The 22,173-nt window shown below is 41.4% G+C and overlaps 1 protein-coding gene across 4 annotated transcripts in view; it reads left to right on the forward strand.

The window, feature by feature from the left end:
• The window catches only part of zmiz1a (zinc finger, MIZ-type containing 1a), a 146,521-nt gene that overhangs the window by 20,229 nt on the left and 104,119 nt on the right, over positions 1–22,173 (forward strand). For 3 of the 4 annotated variants that reach the window (XM_015027789.1, XM_015027784.1, XM_015027788.1), the window contains exon 2: positions 15,951–16,064. The exons of the other annotated variant lie outside the window; for it this stretch is intronic. The gene's annotated coding sequence lies outside the window, so the exon portion shown is untranslated. The remainder of the gene's footprint in view (positions 1–15,950; positions 16,065–22,173) is intronic. 4 annotated transcript variants of the gene reach the window in all.

Here is a 22,173-nt window from a genome sequence, read left to right on the forward strand (position 1 = left end):
CCTAAAACATGAAGTGGCATTGTTGTCAGTTGCTATGGCAACGAGTCTGCGTAGCTTGGCGAATACAGATCACTTTGCTGTGGATCATAGCACGAAATCAATACCTACATTTCTAAGTTTCACTGAGTTAACGCGGCTATGGATGACATGTAAATGATTAGTCTTTTTGCCCTCCAGTGTTGTATGCCTGCGCGAAATTTGCGTACGTCCAATAACATGCATGGTGTCTAAGTCATAAGTCAGTGCCTCACCAGCAATGAACCTCACCGCACGTCACTGGTGTACGTGTAGTATGCCAAGATTTTAGTAAGCCTTTGGGTGTGTTACTCTTGCAGTTAACAGCAGGAAGAACAGCGCAATGAAGTTCTCAAATGCGAAGGAGGGATTTTTCCCCATGCAAATGGCAGAGGAATATCCAGAACATGAATTTCCCTCCACACATGACTGTTCAGGACAGCAGCGGCAAGTATGCCTGGGTTTGTTTTGCCAGTAGGCAAATTTAATGACAGAAATCTTTTTTTATACAATATAAAAAATACATTAAAAGATGCAAATATATAAGTAAAATAAATATTGTATTGCCTACAATGCAACAACATAACATTCTTTTAGTTAAAGCTCGATCATTTGTAGTAAATGATGCTTCTGCAGCTAAAAAAATACTTCTATCAACATGTTCAAAACTCTGCGCTTTCTGCTTGACTTAACACTCTGCAAGATCCTGCTGCTCCACGGTTTGTTGCTGGAAACATTTTTTTTTTAATAGTTCTGAATTGCAGTTTCAGTGTCAAACAGTTGAAAGAATTGTTGAACTTTAACTTAAGCATCCAGTTCTTATACGTAAAAGCGATATAACCGTAAAAAGATTTGAAAATCTCAATGTTATTGGAAAAACTCTGCAAGATGTTTCTTTGAAATAATAATTGGGGATACATGACTCAGGCTTTTTGGGACCAACATGGATTTCCTGTTTTTTTTTTGTTTTGTTTTGTTTTTTTCTTTCCTTTTTTACTTCTAAAGATAAATCACTGGTTCATTTGACTATGTTTTATTTTTTATTTTACTGAAAAATAAACACACAGCAAAGACTGAGCAATGTGCTGTAACTTGATAGAGGTTGATAGAGGTGATGCTTTTAATTTCGACAGAGAATAAAGGTATTAAAAAATAATAGCAGTTTTTATATCAAATATTCCTAGCCGCTTTTTGATAAAAAGATAAACTCAAAATCAAGCCCCTGTGAAAATCACGTTGTTTGTTTTTGCATTTACAGAGCAAAAAAGTGAATGTTTTCAGTTTTGATATGTTTCAAAGAATTTTTATGATTTCCCGCATCTGCTGATAAGAAGAGGAAAATGAGATTTTCCATTGTTTGACCAGCAGATTACCATTGAGGGGAAAACTTCTAGTTGATTTGCCATTATTAGTAGTTATAATAATAACTTTGGCACATGCTTTGTGTTTTGGGAGGGGAAGAAAAGTTATGGAAGCTGTTAATTTTTAACTTCTTAAAAAAAAAAAAACCCTGCACAATTATAATATGTGTAAACTACATTTGTGACAAGTTGTTCTGCTCACTCCTTCAGTGAGATTTTGATGCCATATGATGCAATGCCGGCCTGCTTGCGGGACACCCATAAAAGGGCCAAACACTTTTAAATTGCTGAAAACGGCAGAAGGTTTGGCAAGCGCTTGAAAGATTTACAAACTACAGGATTTTATGTTTCTTTCTGATAAATCAGCCAACCCATTTGATCAGTTCAGAGCCTCTGGAAAACGCTCCGCCTGCCAAATCTCCAGTGTCACTGAATCTGAAGCTGCTTTGATTCGGCTCATACAACCTGAGTCAGCAGAACCGCACAATAAAAGCCAAACATGTGTGACATGTAGATTAGCCCCTATTATTACACCTGTTTCCCTTCAAAGTAAATCTTGTTCACTTGGTGCGAATCAATGTAAAGGAAATTACAATCACAATAAGAGGAAGAGACGTCGGCTGTTATCTTTTGAAAGATAATTGACCTGTGACGCACTGCTGGCAGAAGCCCAAGCCCACAAACTGGTTCACGATTTGAATGTAAATGATTTTTCAGGTCAAACCGAAGATAAGCGTGTATGTGTGTGTTGACATTATGTAGACAGAAGGCTGACATGTAATCCAGCCTCTGTGGTGTGTGGTGTCATTTTCCTCTGCTGATTAGATTAATTTGCCTCCCATAAAACTTACAAAGTCTGCAGATTTTACATAAAATATTGACTGGTTGGTTCAACACTCACTCCACTATTTGATGAGCATATATAATATCCCCTTATCACATATGGACACCATCTATGCAGTCATTTGTGGGGGAAAAAAACGATTCATTCTCACTGCAGCAACTTTCTCCAAGGTGAAACAATTTACAGCCTGATCCCAAACCTGGAACAGTCAGTACAGCTATGTTGGATTGTGTGGAATTCAAAAGATGACGTACAAACACTAGTGTAACCAGTTTATTTCAATAAAGATGAAAACAGTCTGCAGGGAGCAAATAGAAATGCTAAAAATACGAAACCTGCATTTAAAAACAACAACATCCTGTTGCTTCATCTTAAGATTTATTAACACCCTCTGGGACAAAGTATGGACTGAGTCTGTTCTGATTTGCAGAACCTAGAATAGTTTAAACATCACACAGCTAACTAATGAGCTGATTAGCTGCAGTCTCTAAAACGGCTAAATAAAGCAGGCAAAAATAATCACATTTACAAAGATTTATCTACATCTCGAAATCAACTGGTGACCAGAATCTAATTTTCTGCAAATTTTCGAAATCACATATTTTTCTACTCAGATAATGCACCATAACTGAGCACCAAAAAGGTTATGTAGGCAACAGAAAGACTTCTGTGCGGAAAGCTGAACAAAGCGCTGTAAAAGTTGCTTTGCTTAACCTTTTCCAGGTTTTTACTTTCCTCTGTTAGGAAGCGTGCAGGGTTCAGAAACGATGGCAGCAAATCGAGAGTTAATGTAAGGATCTAGGTTTGAAGATGAAGACAAGCGATTACAGTTCACTGTTTACAATCAATAACGTAGAATGCCAGAGACGGCTTAAAAGGCCAATTCTGCAATAATTTTACCTTTGTTTGAAAACAATAGTAAAATCCTGTTTAACAGTACCTTCTTTAAAACACATTGCCTCCCCTGCTAAAATAAAGAATATTTATTTGGAATGCTGCTTTTTTCGGATTGGATTTTAACCTCAAATCACTAAATTTTTAGTCTCTTTCGAGCACCGACCTAAATACTGAACTGATTCTCTTAGCTTTACATTCACATTTTTTTTTGAAAATGTTTATTTCTCTTCTTCTCTGCTTTGTTCTTTGACTGCTTTTAGAAAGATAATAACGTGTTTGTGCCACATTATTTAGGATGCAGTGGACCCCATTCCCTGTTCTCAGGCAGTGCTAATTAGGAAACCATAAAACGCTGATGTGATGAACTGTTACGGCAGACATGATTAACGTTACGACTCCATTATCATTTTGAGGGGATGCTGCGGTTTGCACGCAGCTCAAAGGTCTGCCGCGCCGCATCCGCTTGCATGTCTGCAGCTTGGTTGGCCGAAAACGACTTTGGTGCTATTATAAACCTTACCCAGTTTAAATAATAGCATTTACAACTTTAAAATCCTCTCTCCCCTCTACTTTTAAAACCTGAAAGCCTCAAGCTCATATTTGCCATCAGAATTCTCACTGCGGCCCTTTTCTTTGGGCTGTGCAGCAGCTTCGGGAAGCCTGGTAAATACTGATGACAAGCAAGGTCGGGGCGGTGATGCAGGACAGCCCAAGTGCTACACCGCTGAGGGTTGTTGCGAGAGGAAAGAAAAAAAGAAAAGAAAAAAGAAAAGGGTGGGATGAATGATGGAGAAAGGAGATGAGGGGACAGGGATGAAAGTGTGTGGCATTGCAGCTCCGGCGGTGTACCACCCGCTACTCAGCTGCAGCTACAAATCACACAGAACCGAGTCGCTGCTGGCGCCGTGCCACGACACTGATCGCTGGCACACAGAACACTGTCAAAACCATCTTGATGGGTAATTAGAGATACTCTATCATTACAGCTGTAGCTATAGCAGCAGTGCTTATGTCGTCTAGTGTGCGCATGATGTGCAAGTGACATCCGAGGGCGTCGGGATGCAGAAAATACATTTTATTCAGTTTAACCCATGCTGATCCTTTAAATTCCGCCGTCAACTCCACCATGAACCGAGGCCTGTGTCTGCGCGTCTTTCCAAACGTACGCAGGCCTGCGTGTAAGCAACAGCGATGTCGTTTTAAAGGTTAGCGGTATAATTTATTAGTGTTGCCGAAGCACATCGTGTCCTGCGTGACTTTGACCAGACGGGCCCAGCTGGTTTAAAGAGCGAGCAAGATAAACAGAGGAGGCTTTAAGCAGTTCTGCATACACACATTAAAGAGCAACAGAAAGCAAAGCGCCAGGTTGGCCGGCTGTTTCCGCTGCCGCCATTTAGACATTTAGTATTTTCCCATTAACCCTCATCACTCACACGTAGACCTCGACTAAAATACCCACTTTTACGCTCGCACCGTGAACAATTTGGCAATTTGCGACGTTATTATCCTAATTTGCCCAAGCGAAAATGAAGGGGGGGGACACAGAGCACATTGTATGCCCTTCGATTAAGTGGGATGTTTTGAATGTGGCTCCTCCACCTTCAAGAGAGATTTGATACTTGAGGGGCTGAAGTGTTTTTGATGGAAACTCCATTAATGATTGATAACAGGAGGAGAGCGGTTATCTTCCCGCTCCAGCGCCATCAATTATTAAAAGTCCTCCTCTTGCATTTTGGTGGCACATAAAAAAAAAAAAAAAATCAGTCACCATCTTAAAATCTTGAGTTGATATCTGTCAAAGGAATTTAGGATGCTGCATTGATTTTTTTTTTTTAGACTCTCTTCATCTAAGGGTTGCTTGTTGTGCATTTTGACATGGATTGATTTGTGTTTTAGTGATGACATCATAGCTTTATTTGTCATGTAAAGGAAAAGTTTCCAGACCTTTAATCCAACAATCCTGAAATCAGGGATGTCCGGATGTGATTCCAGGCACCAGGAATGATCCTGATCAGTGTGTTAGCTAGAAACAGGAAAAAAAGCAGAGGGATTGATCAGCCCAAAAAGTAAGTTATAAAAGGTAATTTTATGCACCTTTATTTGTCCATCAGTAATTGGCTGCTTGGAGACAAACTTCTTCAGAGAAGAACTTAATTTTTTTTAACATGTCATCATTGCTCGCATTAGCCTAGAAGTTCAGAAAAGTATTTGAATTTGAAACAGTACCTGTAGAAAAATAAGAGTGTTTTGTCAGGTATATGTTTTGAAGCATAAGGTAGAAACTCCTGTTAGCACAAAATATCTGTTGCTGTCAAAAAAGAAAAAAAGAAAAAAAAAAAAGGATCCCACATGTTCCTGAAAACCATTTGTGGCTGGTGTAAGTGGGCAGAAAATAATGCTAAATTAGACCATGAAATATCGTATGTGCTGTTTTACTGCACTTTAAAGCGGAGGTGTTTTCAAGCATATATGGCATTCATTTGAACAAAGTGCCTGAACTGGGATTTTGAGTTTTCAAAAACATCCATATATGGAGAACCAGCAATCCTGATTGGGTCTTCCCTACCTGAAACTTCCCACTCTCTTACGTGCATCAGGATATTTAATATGTAAGCCAGACTGACTCAGTCTGTGTTTACACTGAACTTTCTGACATGAGCTCATGATGTTGAAGTACTAAGTACTCGAAGTGATGCTGTAGAGTCGTGCCAGCCTGCGTTTCAGCGCGAGTCTGTGCGGCACTGGAGATTCTCCAGAGCCGACTGCAGATTCAGGCAGGCTAAAGACGAGCTGACAGGCCCGCGGGGTGCGCTGTGTCATCACCAAGGTTCCCATCAGGCCTTTGCGCGGGGAATCTTTGCAGAAAACGGCGTCGCAGCTCCACACGGGAGACCAGATTAAGTCCTTGTACTGCTTGTGGCAGCCGCTGAGCAAAAGCGTCCAGCCTCTTCTGCTGCAAACGCTCCGAGACAAGGCAAGAGTCGATGTTTTTACGTCTCTCAGCTTCGAGTGGCTACGGAGGCTTTCTTAAGCCAAGGTAATGATTATGCCTTGCATAGACCCAGAGAATGCCTTGAAGCACTTCTGTAGGAACGCTGCTCTGTTTTTGCATCATCTGAGTGACACCCTCACTTACTGGTGTCAATACTGGAGTTATTTATTGACTACAAATGAAGCCCTGCAGCACTCTGGTTGCTGTTTTATTTTGTCCTTTTCACAGACTGCAGCCTCTTAAGAGGAGCTAAGAAAAATAACCCTGGAGATATGACACAACTATCGAGATCCAGGCATGCAAAGATAGCAATAAGCGGCGATTGTTAATAAAAAAGAAACAACAGAAATGTGGTCGCTCTTCTTATCTGACCTCTCGTGTTCGTGCCTTGTCAGAGAAGCGAGGCAGCACTTGTTACCCGTCTTATGTCAACATTTGGTGTATTGACACAAGCTGCATCCCGTAGGCTTCTGTCCTGAAAGCTCCGGGCACCGCAGCCGTGAAGCAGAGTGATTAGATTTACAGATGGAGATGAATGTGAACACAGCTCATAACACAAAAGCATAAATCACAAAGAAGAGCCTGGGAGCTGTCTGATTGACCTTTTTGTACATCGGTGATGAAACTGGAGATGGATACTCTCCCTTGTGGGGGGAGTTGAGCAGCAACGGACAACAGCGTCACAGATATGGAGAAAAGTGCACACTTGTAGGGTCGGTTGTCGAGACACTCGGATCAAAAAGTTTGTTGACGATTACCAATGTGTGATTTTTGTCAAGCTTTGGGTTGCCAGTGCCAGTTTGAATCAAATCTGATTCCTCTCTAAAGCCTGTAGCATAAGAAGGTAAAATAACTATGTTTAACATATATTTTCTAACTTTTCTGATGCTGTATACAGTGGTGTAAAAATAAAAAGAAAAATTGCCCCCTTCCTGATTTCCTATTCTTTTGGATGTTTGTCACAGATCTGTGCTTCAGAACATCTAAAATCCTGGCTTATCTTTGCAGAATTGTTAAACTTCAGCCACATTGGAGGTTGGCACATCACTTGTGTGGCAGTCGTCAAGCTCAGGTGTGGCTAGAGACGGCGTTTCTGCCGTAGAGTTGTTTGAGAAAGGTCTGGCAGAGATCATCTGTCCAGCAACGTATGGAAAGCAGCTTTATAATTCTGACTCTGCTCACCAACGTCTTTCCTGGCGCATCCCTGTGTTACCTTGCGGTACCTTTTAGATGAAATTGTCGGCATGTCAGAAAGACACGAGAAAACGCACACAGTGACCGGTCAACACCTGGTTCTCAGGCCCATCTTTTCCCAGGTAGTGTCCTCCTGTCTGTCCGCTTGTCGCCCCGTCTGTCCCAGCAGCTCGGAGCCTCGGCAGGCTTATTAGAATAGCCCCGTGGCTGTCACTGATAAGGCCTGTATGGGTGCAGCGGCTGACAGTGTTGCATGTCTACGTGGCAAACACAAGTGGCCCAGGCCAGGGGATTACTGCCTGCTGCCATTTCTGCTGATGCCTTTCTTTATGTTATCCTCTTCAGTCAGATGTGCTGCATTTGAATAACTTGGCTGATGTTGTAGAAATGGAACTCCTTGAAATCTCCACCTGCATACAAATGAAGGCACATGCACGATTTCACACGGCCCATCCATTTCTCTCTCTCTCTTCTTCTTCTCTCTCTCTATATTAGTCTCACTTTCTCCATCTTCTCTCTTTTTTCTCCTGCTGGTGGCCATAACTGGTTATTTACATGCTCTGTCACTTACTGGGCGGAGTGATGCTGATGGGCTAGGAGGCTCGCTAATCCACTCTGCTGCTGTCATTAGAGAGAAGCAAACAGACTATTACCACCTCCTCCTCTTTCTGCTCATCATAAGCTGGCCTGAACCTCACACACACACACACACACACACACACACACACACACACACACACACACACACACACACACACACACATGCACACAGAAACGGTTGCACAGCTGTGATGGAGAGTGCCTCTTGTTTCTTCAGCGCTGCTGAGTGGAGCCCTGCTTTGGTAATTGATCCTGTTTGGTACACGAGGAAGGAGGGAGGGAGGCCCTAAGTGTTGTCAGTTTGCTGCATTAATTTTTCAACCATGGCCAGTGAGGCTGGAGGGACAAGGAGGGGCCCGTCGCAGAGCTCAGCCAGAGCAAAAACACCGTGCCCAGTGCCGAACGCGCTGCTGTTTATCGCTGCTCATTCTAAAATAAGTTCTTCTCTCTGAGACTCAATTATGATTCAGCAGACTGGTGGACTCACTCACTGCCTCCTGCAGATGACAAATTTGTTTTGCTCTGTCTTCCTTTCTTCTGCAGCACATAAATAACCCTGTGGTGGTTAAGTGACTTGTGCCTCTTTGTCTGGGTGTTTTTTAACCCTCTCGTGCTGTACAGAGAGTTCCCTGTGACACTGGACAGACCTCATCCTGTGCTTCCTGATCCCTCGTCGGAGGGTGGGCTCTGGTCTTTTGACTCACTAATGATGTCGTCTTGAGCTGAAACGAGGCACAAGCACCCAGTTTCTGCCTTGGTAGTAGGAACTGCTATTATTGGTTCTGTGTTCCTCGCAGCTCCCACTCACGGACAGTGTGAAAAACACTCACCGCCTATAATTAGCAGGAGCTCCGCGGCTGTGCCGGTCAGCACGCCCGGACGGAGCGACGGCGATGTCCGTCAGAGCCACGTTAGCCAGCGCTTCCCTGAGTCATTAGCAGGCGCTCACCGCCTCGGTGGACGTCACAGCTGACATTTGTGCAGATATGAGTCACAATTTCTTTCTTGCGCTTTGCTTGCTTTCATTTCGTGCTTCACAAGCAATTTGGATATGACGCAGCTGATCAAAAACATTTTACGCTTGTTCTCCAGATAGACGCACGAGCATAAACACAAGGTGTTTTTGAAATGTTTTGCGGTGACATAAAGCATCAAGTAGGATGCAGGGACACTGGAGGCTGCAGAGGAGCGATGAAGTCACTATCACTGGAGTTACAGCATGCAAGTCCGACATCGACAGAACAAGTTGGCCATAAAGGACAAATCTCGCCTTAACATAATATCACAATCACACTTAAACTGGATTAACATGAGCTATTATTTCTATATCGACACTTTTATAAACACAGACACATTAAAGGTCTAGACCCAAAGATTTAGCAATAATTAAGTGTAAATCTTATCAATGTTTTTAGCTTCTATATTGTTGATATCTCAGTGTCTGTTGTGTCAGGAAAACTACCTGCAGCAGCTTAAAACACAGGCTTTCTGTTGACATAAAATACCAATTGGGTTTGGAGCACTGTCACATGCTTAAAAGTCTTGAGTAAAAATAGCACAAATTTTAAGCATTTTTGTACAAAGATTGAAAACAAAAACTAAAACACAAAAAGGCTGCCATGATCGAATTACTCCAATTTAAGTCAGAAAAACAACAAATACTCTCGATGCACCAATTAGGAAATGATCTTCTATTCTCTCCTACCTGATTAGATGATTAGTTGCTGAGATGCCTCTGTCTAGGCATCTCAGACAGATGAGATGCCTAGACAGAAAAACTAAAGTTAAAGTTTTTTTTTAACTTTAGGAATGTAAATAGAAAAATATTGTTAATCTATCCTGTTTGGCTAAGAATGAAAAAGTTATTCCCTCTCAGCAGATTTTTTTTCTTTCCTGAGATCAAAGAAGAAAAAAAAATCTGTAAAATATTGCAAGTTAACAAATTTGAATGTGACTGGATAGGAAGCAACCGACTGATCAAAAAGGTCTCGGTTAAGTGTTTAACATCAAAGTTTCAACTTGCAAACAATACAAGAGGCAGAACCCGGTCGCAGGCGGGCTTAGTGATTTACAGCCTGTGGCGGGTCACACAGGTGAGAGTCTTGTCTGCTTTGTCCCATCCAGCAGGTGTGTTTTCTCTGCAGGTCTGATTATTCTCCACCGCCACCTCCACCCCTTCCTGTCCTCTCACCCTCCTGCCAGCGTAGCTAGCCAGGACAGGCCTCCTTCCACTCCAAAACCGTGATTGCATTCTTCAGCTATTCCACCCCCTCCTTCAGAACAAGGACCCACTGCGTTTCTCTCCCTTTCAAGTAGAGGCTGGCGGGCGCATTTCCCCTTTGAAGATGTAATCTTGGAAAACACAGAGACATCTCTGGGATTATCTTAAATGTCTTCAGTATGTCAACAGCCCAGTTCTGTTACAGAGCAGCTTTGGCTGTTTTAAAGGAGGTCGACCGCGATGACAAGCGGAGGAAGGAAAATGCCGCGCCGCGGAGGTAATCGCAGGGTCAATTCTGGCCGACTCGTTTCAGGGCCGGACTCCCGCCGGTGAACCTGGACGTTTAGGCACAATGAAACGACGAGCCCCTCCTCCCCCCCCACACACACACGCACGCACGTGGCGCATGCCGTGTTTACAATCGGAGGCGGCGGCGGCGCTCCCGGTAACACATGGTGTTTGTAGGTGAGGCCTGTTGATGTCATGGCATTCTCCAAAACTGATGCGACAATCCAAACTGTGCAACGACTTAACCAAGCGTACACAACGAGACCAGAAACATCACAGAGTAGTCACGAGAGGGAAGGTTAGCGTACACCAAATTAGAGGCACATAAGTGGGCGCTCCTTGAAAAGGATCTCGACTTTGTAATCATATCAGATGTTATCGAGGGGAGATTTTAGGAAGGGTAAGTGCCTGGAAACTAAATCAGAGAGAGGCTGCCTAGGGAACATGTTGTTATCATAATTACCTGCTGAGCGATGACTGCAGAAGCGGTGTTGATGTTGACGCCGCGCTGCCCTCCTCCCTCTCTCTCTCTCTCTCCTGACAAGGCTGTCTTGTGTGGGCCACTGCCTTGCTTTGACATCACTTTGTGCTCTGTTCTTTGTATGCTTTCTTTATTTTCTTTTATTTTTTTTTTCATTTTTTTCTTTCCCGTCCTCTCTTTTCAGCCAGTAACAAAGACTGCAGGCCAAAAACTCAAATATTGTTTTGGTGAGATCAGGCTCGCAGATTGAGGACAGACTTGCGTCAGTGCATACGTGCGGGTGCTGGGAGGCTGCGGGGTCAATCCCTGGAGCCAAGGCGAAAGAGAGACCTCATCCTCTATGTTTCAAACAGCAAGTTGTTGCTGCTCACGCCATATGGGATGCCTGTGCTCTTTATTACAGTGCCTCAGAAAAGTATTTTTTATTTTTTTTTGCTTTACAAACACAGTCTTGATTTTTTAGGATTTTGTGAGCTAGTCCAACACAACCTTTTGTGTTTTCCTGTGCGTCTCTACCAGCTTTGCTGAATTTTTTATTTTAAAAACAACTCAGTGTAAGTCGTATTAGATGGATAACACCCGTCTTTCCTTATCTTCTTTCTCTCTTTACATGTCAGACTAAACATTTCTCCATGAGAAGTTCAAAGTTTGGGAAAAGCCTGAAGGCAGTCGGCTGCACTGGGTTGTGTTCAGGTTTATTCGACTAAAGGTGTCTAAACACCTGTGCGTGCCATTTGATTTAGATTTTTTTTTTTTTTTTTTTTTTTTTTTTACAAAATATTAAAAACGGCATTCATTTCTGGCCATTTCACAATAAAGCACCACCTTAAAGCTTGTGGAATATGAATGCTATGCTCAAACGTTTTCTTCACGAATCATCGTCACGCAGGAGAGAACGAATAATTTTGGGTGTGAGTGAAGGACGTGAAATACTGGGAGAAACACTTGACCTGCTTGTTTGGGGAAAATGACATTCCTTTGCTAATTTCCTCCTGATAAGTATCTGACAGCTCATAGCAAAGGGTTTTATCTTGGCTGGAGGAAAATGGCTTCTCTCTTGGCTTCGATCGATTTCAAAGCCTCTGCTGCTGCTGCTGCTGCTGCTGCTGCTGCTGCTGCTGAAAATTGCATTCTCCGGTTGCCACGTTCTTTTATTTGCATAAAGGTAATCAATCCTGGGCAGCGTACTCGCCCGTTGCTTTTAACTTAACATGGACTTTATCCTCGCCTTCCTCCTTTTCCTTCTGTTTGCTTCTTGTCTATTGCAAATTCTTGCTCCTTCCTCCTCCACCTAGCATAATTGATGGGCGTTTGCTGTGCTGGGGGCATTGATTTTTACTGCTCGGCCTTTCTCTCTCTGGTTTAACAGTTGATGAGTTGTGTTAAGACACCCAGGGACAGTGCGGCCTGTTTTTAAGGAGATGAGGTCGGCCTTTATAGCCCTCCTGCTTCCTCAGCCCCGGATGATAAGGTGTGTTTATGTACACATGTGCACACATTAGTGAGCTTGTCAATGAGTAGCCACTGGAGAGGAGGGTCCCCCGCAGGAAGCTAAAGTAAACGTCACAGCGTTAAGGGCTTTTCTCCAGACAAACTTTGGCTTTATCGTACGCATCACTATAAAGACTTTGCACACAGAAAATTTTGTTAATCTCACCCAGCCCTGGTCAAGTGTTAAAACCCAATCGGGCGTCGTAAAATGGAGATCTCCTGGCTTTTGCAGAGAGTTAGCTCAGATTTTAAGGGGTGACGAAAAATTGTAGTCTCCGTTACAACCCCCAGCCGACGTTGCTGCACACAGGCTCAGAAGTCACGGCTACAGACACAAACCTCATTTAACACGATTAGTCTCTTTGAGGATTTCTTACTGCAGACTCTTATATCCAGGATGAAAGAGTTTGCACTTCTGACAGGAGGGGTGAAGTGAAAAAAAAAAAAAAGAGCTTGAGTATGCAGAAGCTACCGCGGAGCCTTTCACTGCGACATTCACCACGTTATTAAGGAACGTATTGCTTTGTGCCGTGTTGCTCTCAACACCATCTGTAAGCGAGCTGCTCAAGTGGTAGCAATTTTCCTCTAGTCTGGTTGTCTCTCATGCAGCATTACAAGAGAAATTCGATTGCGAATCTCGGTGTTCTAGCGCATTTAGTTTCTCATAAATGTTTGCATTCCGGGGTGATTGCTCCCTGGCAGTTTCCAATATGCAAAAAAAAAAAAAAAAAAAAAAAAAAAAAAAAAAAGGGGTCGCAGTCGAGGCATTCAGCTCTCTGTTTGCTTTTTAAAAGACTTTTAGAGTGTGAGAACAAAACATTCATTTACTCTTCTTTTGACCTTCAATTCTATCTGACCTGTAATAAAACGGGATCATGTTTCACTGCTACCGACTAAGATAATCTGAAATAAAAAGGAAAAAACAAAACAAAACAATAAGGAAGTTAACATACGGCTGCCTTAACAACTCAATTTAATCTCCCTTTAACAGGTCACCCTTGCACACCGAGTACACAAATGCTTTTAAAAGGGTCCGCCGGTGTGTGTGTTATAGCTGTGTAATATCAACCTAATAGGCTTACCTGTCAGCAGTGTATGAGACTTAGAAGCTGTAAATCACATTTGTCTGCAACACCTGCTCGCCTCCCTGCGTATTTATGGTTTTCTCCTCCTCTCCCCCTCCACCCCCACCCTGTCCTCTTGGTTTCTTGGCCTCCGTCCAAAGTCAACCCCCTCTTCCCACATTATGTTCTTCAGTGTGTTGCCTTCTTCTTCTCGTGGATTAAATGAGCGAGCAGGTGTTGTGTTGTGCTGAGGGGGTGCTCGGTTTTCTCCGCATGCTCCTTTCTTCTAAACAATATCTTTGTTGTTTTCCGAATATCAGCAGATGAGTGAGAGATATAGTTCCAAGAACAAAGCAATTTACATCACTTTTGATCGTTTTATCTGTGCGTTTCACAGAATCGTGGCTTAAAAGCTTATTTCTAGCCTTCTTGATGTCTTCCACCGGGTTCAGTTAGACAAATTATTAACTTTTTTTCTTTTGTTTTTTTATAGTTCAGTGCTGGAAACTCTGATAAGAAGTCAGGCTGAGCAAAAGAAAGTTTGTTTCCTACGTTGTAGGTGAAACAGAAAGACGAATGTTGCATCCTCCTGCGGGACTTGTTTCTGTCAGTTGCTATAACCTTCAGAACGTGAAGGAATATTTTGTCTTGTTAGCCTAATAACAAGACAAAACACCAATTTCTAACTTGGTTTAGCTTTGTGGAGCTTTTTGTTTTTTTAAAAAGTCTATTAATTATAATCCGTTTCATTTATAATATTGTATTCATAAATTTCTCTCAACCATACAGACCTACCTAATTTATCTGACAGCTTCTGCATTAAACACAAATATTGCCTACATGCACAGTGTAGATTGTGAAATGTTTGCGGATTTTAACGTCTCCACTTGGTTCCTGAGGAGGAAGGATTGGTGGCCGGATTGTCTTACATACACAACTCTTACCATAATGGCTCTATAATCTAAATTACACACATTTCGGATCAGATTAGACTGGGCCATGAAATCTAACCCGTCTATGCGATTGCGTTCTATTCATGTGATTTTGATTTGTTGTTTATTTTACATAATTAGAAATTGGTTGGACTTGTTTTCTAAAGAAAAGCATGAATTTATAACACTTGGAGTATAGTAGCCAACAAATGTGCCAGTGATTTCATTATTTTTACAGATATGACCAACAGATTTTAGATATTGGGCCAGAAATGATTACATATATTCCAGATTTCTTAAAAAGCAGCTGAATTGCCCTTGATTTTATCACCAATGGGAAGCTGTGAAGTGGATGATAACTTCAGCAGCATTTATAGTTGTGGTATGGTGAAGTTAATTTGCATCTTGTTTTTCGCCATAGCTTAGTTATTTCACTAGACACCCAAAATAATTTTTTTTGTTACCAAGTATTGTCAGTCAGTGCAACATATACATCTGCTTAGTGTGATTTTGGCCTGATTTAGAATTGATTTGCAGGATGGAGCAAGAGTCAACCTCAAGAAAAAAAAAAAATGTCTTTCTCACAGACCCATTTAGGAAATTTGAATATTATTTAAAGTTCATTATTTTCATTAAGTCAATTTACTAAGTGAAACAAATTATGTAGTTTAATTACACACAGACTTGTGTTTTATAGCCTTTACTTCTGTTAATTATGGAGATTGTCTGCTTACACTAATGAAAACATGGCATTTAGGATTAGAACAAAAAAAAAGACATTTATTGGGCTTAATGAAAAGTATATTTAATACCTGCTTAAAGGTTATTTTCAGAATGTGCTTTTAACCTAACAAATGATTCCAGTTGGACATATATTCAGACTGTTTTATTTGAATACACCTGTACAAACCATCACCTTCCTCTTCTCCTCATCTTCTTGGATAACTTGTATTTTATTTATTGTGCATTTATTCTTGGGACTTGAAGTTAAACAAATGAAGTAGATGTGTAATAATCAAGTCAAATGCTGTCGTTTTTACAGCAACGCTGAGATACACAGAAAATGCTCTGATTGGCTAATCCCAAAAACCGGTATGGGTGGGTGTTGTTGGCCTATGCTGGATTTGTATGAGGAGTTAAAGGAGGCAGTGAAGCAGTGAGAAGAGACTAAGAGGGGTGTATTAAGGCAGGGAATCTCACCACTCTGTGTGTGTAATGGACTCAGGATGAGGGGCTGACCAAGCAGATAACCTTTGGGAAGGACGTTGTTCCTGTGCTTTGGGGGTGGGGGGATTGGGGTGTTGGGACAGGTTTGCTGCAGTATATAGGCTGCACAGGGCGTGTGATTGGTGGTGCAGTTGTTCTTTGGTTCATTGACTCTCCAGCAGGGTTAGGAGGTAGAGTAAATGGGGCAGTATAGCAAACTCCCTCATGGCTTCCTGCATACATTTTTCAACACCGTGGTGTGTTTCTCTGTGATACATTTGTCCTCTGTCTGAACCAGGTTCTCCCCGGCATTCCATTAAGGGGAAATTTAACAACCTTCTCCTCTGTCTTCCTCTTCTCTCAGATCTCCTCTTAAGGAGAGGTCAGCATCGGACCGCGCGGGAGGAATACATGAAGGGCGGGGCGGGGGAGGGAGGCGGGTGCCAGCTGCAGCACGAGCGCCTCTGAGGTCACGCAGGTAAAAGGATATTTCTTTTATTCCGCGGATCTTTGATTGTGGGACGTTTCTTGTTTCAGTCGCGCACTCTGTGAAAGCAGAGCGAGGGAGCGCCGGGTGCTGGTTTTGATTGGGCCGTCCAGTGCTGGTGGCTTTGGGGGAACTGGAAACTGAGCAGCAGACTGCAGCTGCTGTTTATGAGGAGCTGGGCAGGATCCTGTTTGGCTCTGCAGGGAAAGAAATTCAGCCAGACCCTACTGAGAATCCTGTGGCCAGTGTCAATACTTGGAAAAATCAACTGAAACATGATGGAATGATTCAGAGTTTCTTTCCACTTTGTCCAGATATGGGAAAGAAAATAAATCCAAACTATTGTGGCTGTCAGATTCATGTGACAGTTTTTTTAGTCTCAGGCTACATAATGTTTTATGTTAATGTAGGTCCCGATGATAACTTTGCTTAATTTTCCTAGAATAAAACAGTTTTTGTTTTAAGTTGGCAAAGTTGTAGTGCCAACTTTGCAAAATAGCTGCAGCTGTACTTTTTTATTTGTCCTTATTCTTTTGTTATTGCTCTCAGGTGTTTAAAAAAAAAGGATGACGAAGATAATAGATAAAGGTGCCAGGTAATCTAGCTTAATTCCCGAGACACAGTTGGGAGAACATATGCCCCCCACAATCATACAGAGTATGTGTGTGTATGAGCAAATACCAATGATGTAAACAAATCTGAGATAAGGAAGGACCAGGCTGGCAAATACACAGCCAGATAATTCATTTTCAGTGAAGCACATAAAAGAGCTGCAAAATGTTACATCAAATGATTCATTAGGGATGTTTCACTCTTAGTTTTTTTTTTTTTTTTTTTTTCAGATAACGATCTGAGTAGTCTAAAATCAGGCATTTGCAGATACAGAGTTCCAATCTGAGTAGTAGCATCAAAACTTTACCACAGATTGCAGTAGAATAACTCACTACATTTTAGTAGTACTGTTCTACATTAGTGCTGTCACTCATCTGTGACGTTCCGGACATTGCAGTCTCATTTATTCATATTTTTTCAGCGACAGACAGAATAAAATAAAACACGATCATTAGGGAAACCTAAATTTATTAGCTCTCTAAAACTGCCTGCATGGCCTAAGTACAGTTCTGAAAGCCAAGGACACACAAACAGATCAGAACAAATCATCTTCTCAAATGCGACTGCAAGGCTTACTTGAGCTGCGACCAACATAAAATTGCAGCTATTGGGCAAAAAAAAATGTGTTTTATTGTTGTGAAAAGAACGATACGGAGAGGCAAAGGTTTAATGTGCTAACACCCACGCTGCACCACGTCTCCTGTCCTGCACTGCCGGCGTCATTTCTGAAAGCCCACAGCTGCGCAGGCTATCGCTGCCACCTCTTGTGATTTGCGACAGGCCAGAGGTAGCTCTGAGGCAGATCGTCTTTTTGAGTTTATGAGGGAAATGTTTGGTGAAAGAGACAAGAGAGTGCCAATCGTTTAAAAATTATTTGACCGGGATCCTAATTTCCAGACTTTTCACTTGTCATCAGACTGAATTCTCTTAATATTTATAACATTAACTTCATTAGCCAAACTAGACTAAAATATAGCCGCTCTTGAAACCAAACAGTTTTTGTAATCAATGAAGTTTGGATTATTTCTGATTAATAGTAAGCAGGCCTTGTTTAAGCTAATCTGATGGCCTGTTCACATAAACACCTGTCAATTATTGTGCTCTCATTATTTTTCTGACAGTCACCCAGATCCAGACATAAATGAAGACAAGTGTTTTAAAATGTTAGCATGATCAAACATATGATTCCCTTAGGTGTCCTATCTCCACCTTCGGGAAACAGCGACAATGTTCAAAAGGCAAGGATGTGTATTTTTATCCCTGCTGGATTCATTCTGGTTTTCATCTAGCAGCCCATTTTTCACTTTTATAAATCGGCCTTTTTTGGTAGGTGAGGGGGGAGAGATTGTGTGCTGCAAAGGATTTCTCACAAACAACCAGAGGTAAAAAAGCTGTGTGGAGTGGGAGGATGAGAAAGAACATTGTCTTTTCCTTTCCAGCTTAGGGACAGAGCAGAACAGGTTGTGTGAGGATACTTTCCTTTTTTAACAATGTCTCACCCTGCCTTGAGGTCACCCCTGCTTCTTTGATGCAGTTGTCTAGTTAAGAACTAAACGTTTCTCTGCATTGTGTTGTCTCTGCAGAACTCTGAAGCTGCTAAAGTCTTGCTTTGACTTTTTTTTTTTTTTTACACAGCCGTGTGCATAATTATTGCATAAACTCAAATCAATTTCTCTCAAAGATTTATTCAAAAAATGTGATGCATTCATAATAGGTTAGGGATAATTTATGACTACTGCAGTAATTAGGAGACAAATAATAATAATAATATACTGTGTTAGAGATGATGGTTTAGTTCTGTCCAAGGCCAGGCTTTGTCTCAGACTAACCCTGACATTTTCATCTTGAATCTTATTGTAGTTTTCTCTGATATATTTTTTTTAATATATAAATCTGGTAAAAGCATATTGTTTCCAGCTGTTGGCTTGACCATGAGAATGGCATTCCTTTTTGTTTAGCTCCTTTCTTCTTAAGCAACTTTTATATTCATCCCACATGATCTCAAAAAGTATTCTTCTTGCCCATGCTTGACATCCTTCATTGGAAAAGCGTGTCCGTCCTGTTCTGCTTCCACAGAGATTAGACTGGCAATACTTCCCTGGCATGATGGTACCACGAATATTAAAATACACAACAACCTTGGAAACGTCTTTGAAAGGAGGAGCGGATTCCATCTGCAAAGAAAACCTGGCCTTGGGCAACACGAGACAGGAACAGAGTCACATTCAGAGTCTCTGCCAAAGTACTGATATGAATCCCACCAAGAACGGACAGAATTGGTTGAAGACTGGAACGATGCAATGAGCCCTTTCAACATGAAAACTTTTTTCTTTTTCTCACGGAAGTGGAGTTGTCCATCATTGCACAGGAGAGCGTTACCGGCATGAAGATTTCCAAAGATTTATAGTCGAGGTAAAAAGAAATAAAATAAAAACGTATACCATTCATATGAGTAGAGGTGTTTTTATGGGATGCCACAAAAGGTGGTGGACTGGGGAAAGTGTCGACTTTATGGAATGTCCTGCACCTGTTGCTGAGCACAGCCGGTTAGCTGGCTGAACAAACACTTTTCTCACTGGCAGAAACGGTTATCTGTCGTTCGGAAGTTCATCCTTCCGTCTATCTGTTCTTTTGCATGTATGGTTTGCCATTGATTCACTCATCCATTGTCACCTGATTATCCAAGATCTTGTCAGAGGGGTAACAGCACTCTCCAGCTCATTCTCGGTAAAACCTAAATCAAGAGCTTCACTTCTTGGCTTTGCTTTTTCTGCATTATGACAGACTGGAGGAGCCCAAACCCATCTATCCATCTTCTCCACAATCCTACTGTAATCTTTAAGCAAGACATGAACTGTTTTGCTTGAGCAGACCCTTGCCTTGCAGGGAGCAACCCACTTTTTTACTATCTATGAATCTATGGCATCAGATTTAGAGGAGCTGACTCTCATTCGGACTCATGAACGGTTCCAGCGTGTGTTGAATAAAACAGAACTGCATTGTCTACAAAAGAAGGATGATACCCTGTGGTTTAATCTTTTCCCATAACTATACATAAAGTTTCTGTCTGGAAAAACCACAAACAGGGTCGGGGATAAAAGGGAGCATTTGGAGTGTAACATGCACCATCAACAAGCCAAACTTTGTTCCAGAAAAGCAAACCCACAATGATGGGATAGCCAAATGGAAAAAAAAAAAAAAAAAAATTATATATATATATATATACATATATATATATATATATTACAGTAAGTGTGGTTGATATAAAGACAAAAAATGGCAAAAACATATAATGTAATATTCTACTGATTGAGTGGCAGAAGTAATTGTTTTTTAAAGCTACTTTGTTGAAAAACAAATACCCTGAACTAGAATAATACAAGGGTTAATGTGAGCTAATAAATGTTACCTAAAAAAAGACAAAACGACTGAGTCATAACAAATCCTGAATATTTCTAAATGCTTGTATATTTGAAGATGACATCATTCTAGTCGGCCGCCATCTTTGTGTGCCAGTGGGTCCATTATGTTATCCATCACTGGGTCTCTATGTCTGGCATTGTCAATTACCCAGAGGAAAACAACATTAGAGGCCTGAATGGGACACGGAGCCGTGGCAGGCCTGACATGGCTGTGTTATATGATTACACAACCTGTTGGCTGTCCGCCTGTCAAGTGTCTCCTGACTCTGATGAATGGCTGTAATATGCCGCGCATCACAACATGCCACGCCAAACACTCATTAATGGCTTCTCATAATGCCGAGGACGTTCCTCCAATGCCGAAGCAGGAAGGACTCCCTGAGAGAGAAAGACGGGAGGTTGAGGAGAGGAAGCCGTAGAGTGAGGTTGAAAAATAACGCTCCTGAACGCTCCGACCCGGTAACGGTAAACAAAAGGAGCACGGTGTCATCATCTGCATAATTTCACAAACTGTATAGGAAAATGCCACCATCGGTCTCCTGCAACTCGCGGTGAGTGAACGATGAGAACCGAATGGAAACGAACACACATGTTGGAATTATTATTCCCTGTAAGTGTGATGCATATGTTTCTCAATTAGACGCGTTCTTGTCCATCTGTGACATATTTAAATTATCAGAAATGCGTGCAACACATCACCAGTGTGTGGGAGCGCCACAATAACGGTGCTTGAAGAAAGGAGCTCAAATCTGTTGGATGCCATCTGAAGCTTTGCTGATTGCTCTTTCTTTCCCTGATTTGGGAGAGATGGTACCCATGATCCTCCGAGCCACTCCACTCTCATCTGTAACAAATAGATCTGATTCTCTCAGAGACATTATTGTGAGAGCTTACGAATTAAAATGGTGAAAATTTCTCTGTAAGAGCTGCTTATTGAGGAGTCTGTGTTGGGAGGAGTTGTCCCAAGGAAATATAATTGCATGAAGGCATCCTTTTGCTCCAGTCCAATGTCCTGCCTCGAAGGCTTCAGGGACACGTAGGTGATATGTGGTTCATGACTCATTTGATGCATATCGAGATGCATCACCAGAAATCTTAGTTGTTAAAGATGCATGGACAGAAAACACCCATCAGTATGAATCTGATTCCCTTCTGATTCTGATGGTCAAATATGGTATTTACCAGTCCCTAAAATTATTCAAATCTGAGCTCAAGTGTGTAAGACTGCACTCTGCATTATCCACGTTCTTATTATTTATTAAATAATTCAATAAATGTAAAAATTAAATACACCCCAAAATCCCAGACATGGGAAAAATATAAAAAAACAACTTTAAATTTAAAATTTTACCTCGTAAATATGACCGGGGTTCAACAAAATGTTGGACTCATGGCAAATATGTTATTTTTATATGCTTTTTAAGTAAAATCTGAAATTGTACCTAAAATAAAACACTGGCGTACACACAGCTTGACACAACAATTACTGTTAAAAAAGATTTCCATGTTAAGCTCTTGTAATACTGATTTCAACCAATTCTCTTCAAAATTGTACCATTCACATAATTGTATATGACTTTCTGACTCAATGGCCCATATATTTTTATATTAGAAGCAAAGTCACTGTTACTTTGAAACACAAAAATTGGATTCATCAATTTGCATTTTTAGCTTTTCATGGAAGTATTTAACATGGCTAGCGCATCATTACAAGGTCACATAGTCTGTGCTTTGACTGTAAAGGCTTTGAACATTTCCACCATGTTTGATAACATACAGAGTTGAATGCTGAAGAAGAATAAACAAAGCAACTTCTTTGTACTCTGATTAGCCTTACTGTTATCTGCTGAAAGTCTCGCTCTTGCTGGAAGCTACAGTGAACCACAGCTGTGTCAGAGCATTTATGAAAAAATCAGCTTTGCTTCTAGAAATTCTTACATTTTGAACTTCATTTTTAAACACCTTACTAACACTTTAGGCGTACACTAAAGAGTGCTAGTTCACCACCAACTAAGTAGATGAGTTTCCAACTGACTGGTAAAGGTAAATTGTGGTTTTGTTTTGTT

The sequence above is a fragment of the Poecilia latipinna genome, unplaced genomic scaffold, assembly GCF_001443285.1.
Source record: "Poecilia latipinna isolate Pla-1442-1.1 unplaced genomic scaffold, P_latipinna-1.0 Scaffold107, whole genome shotgun sequence".
Taxonomy (NCBI): domain Eukaryota; kingdom Metazoa; phylum Chordata; class Actinopteri; order Cyprinodontiformes; family Poeciliidae; genus Poecilia; species Poecilia latipinna.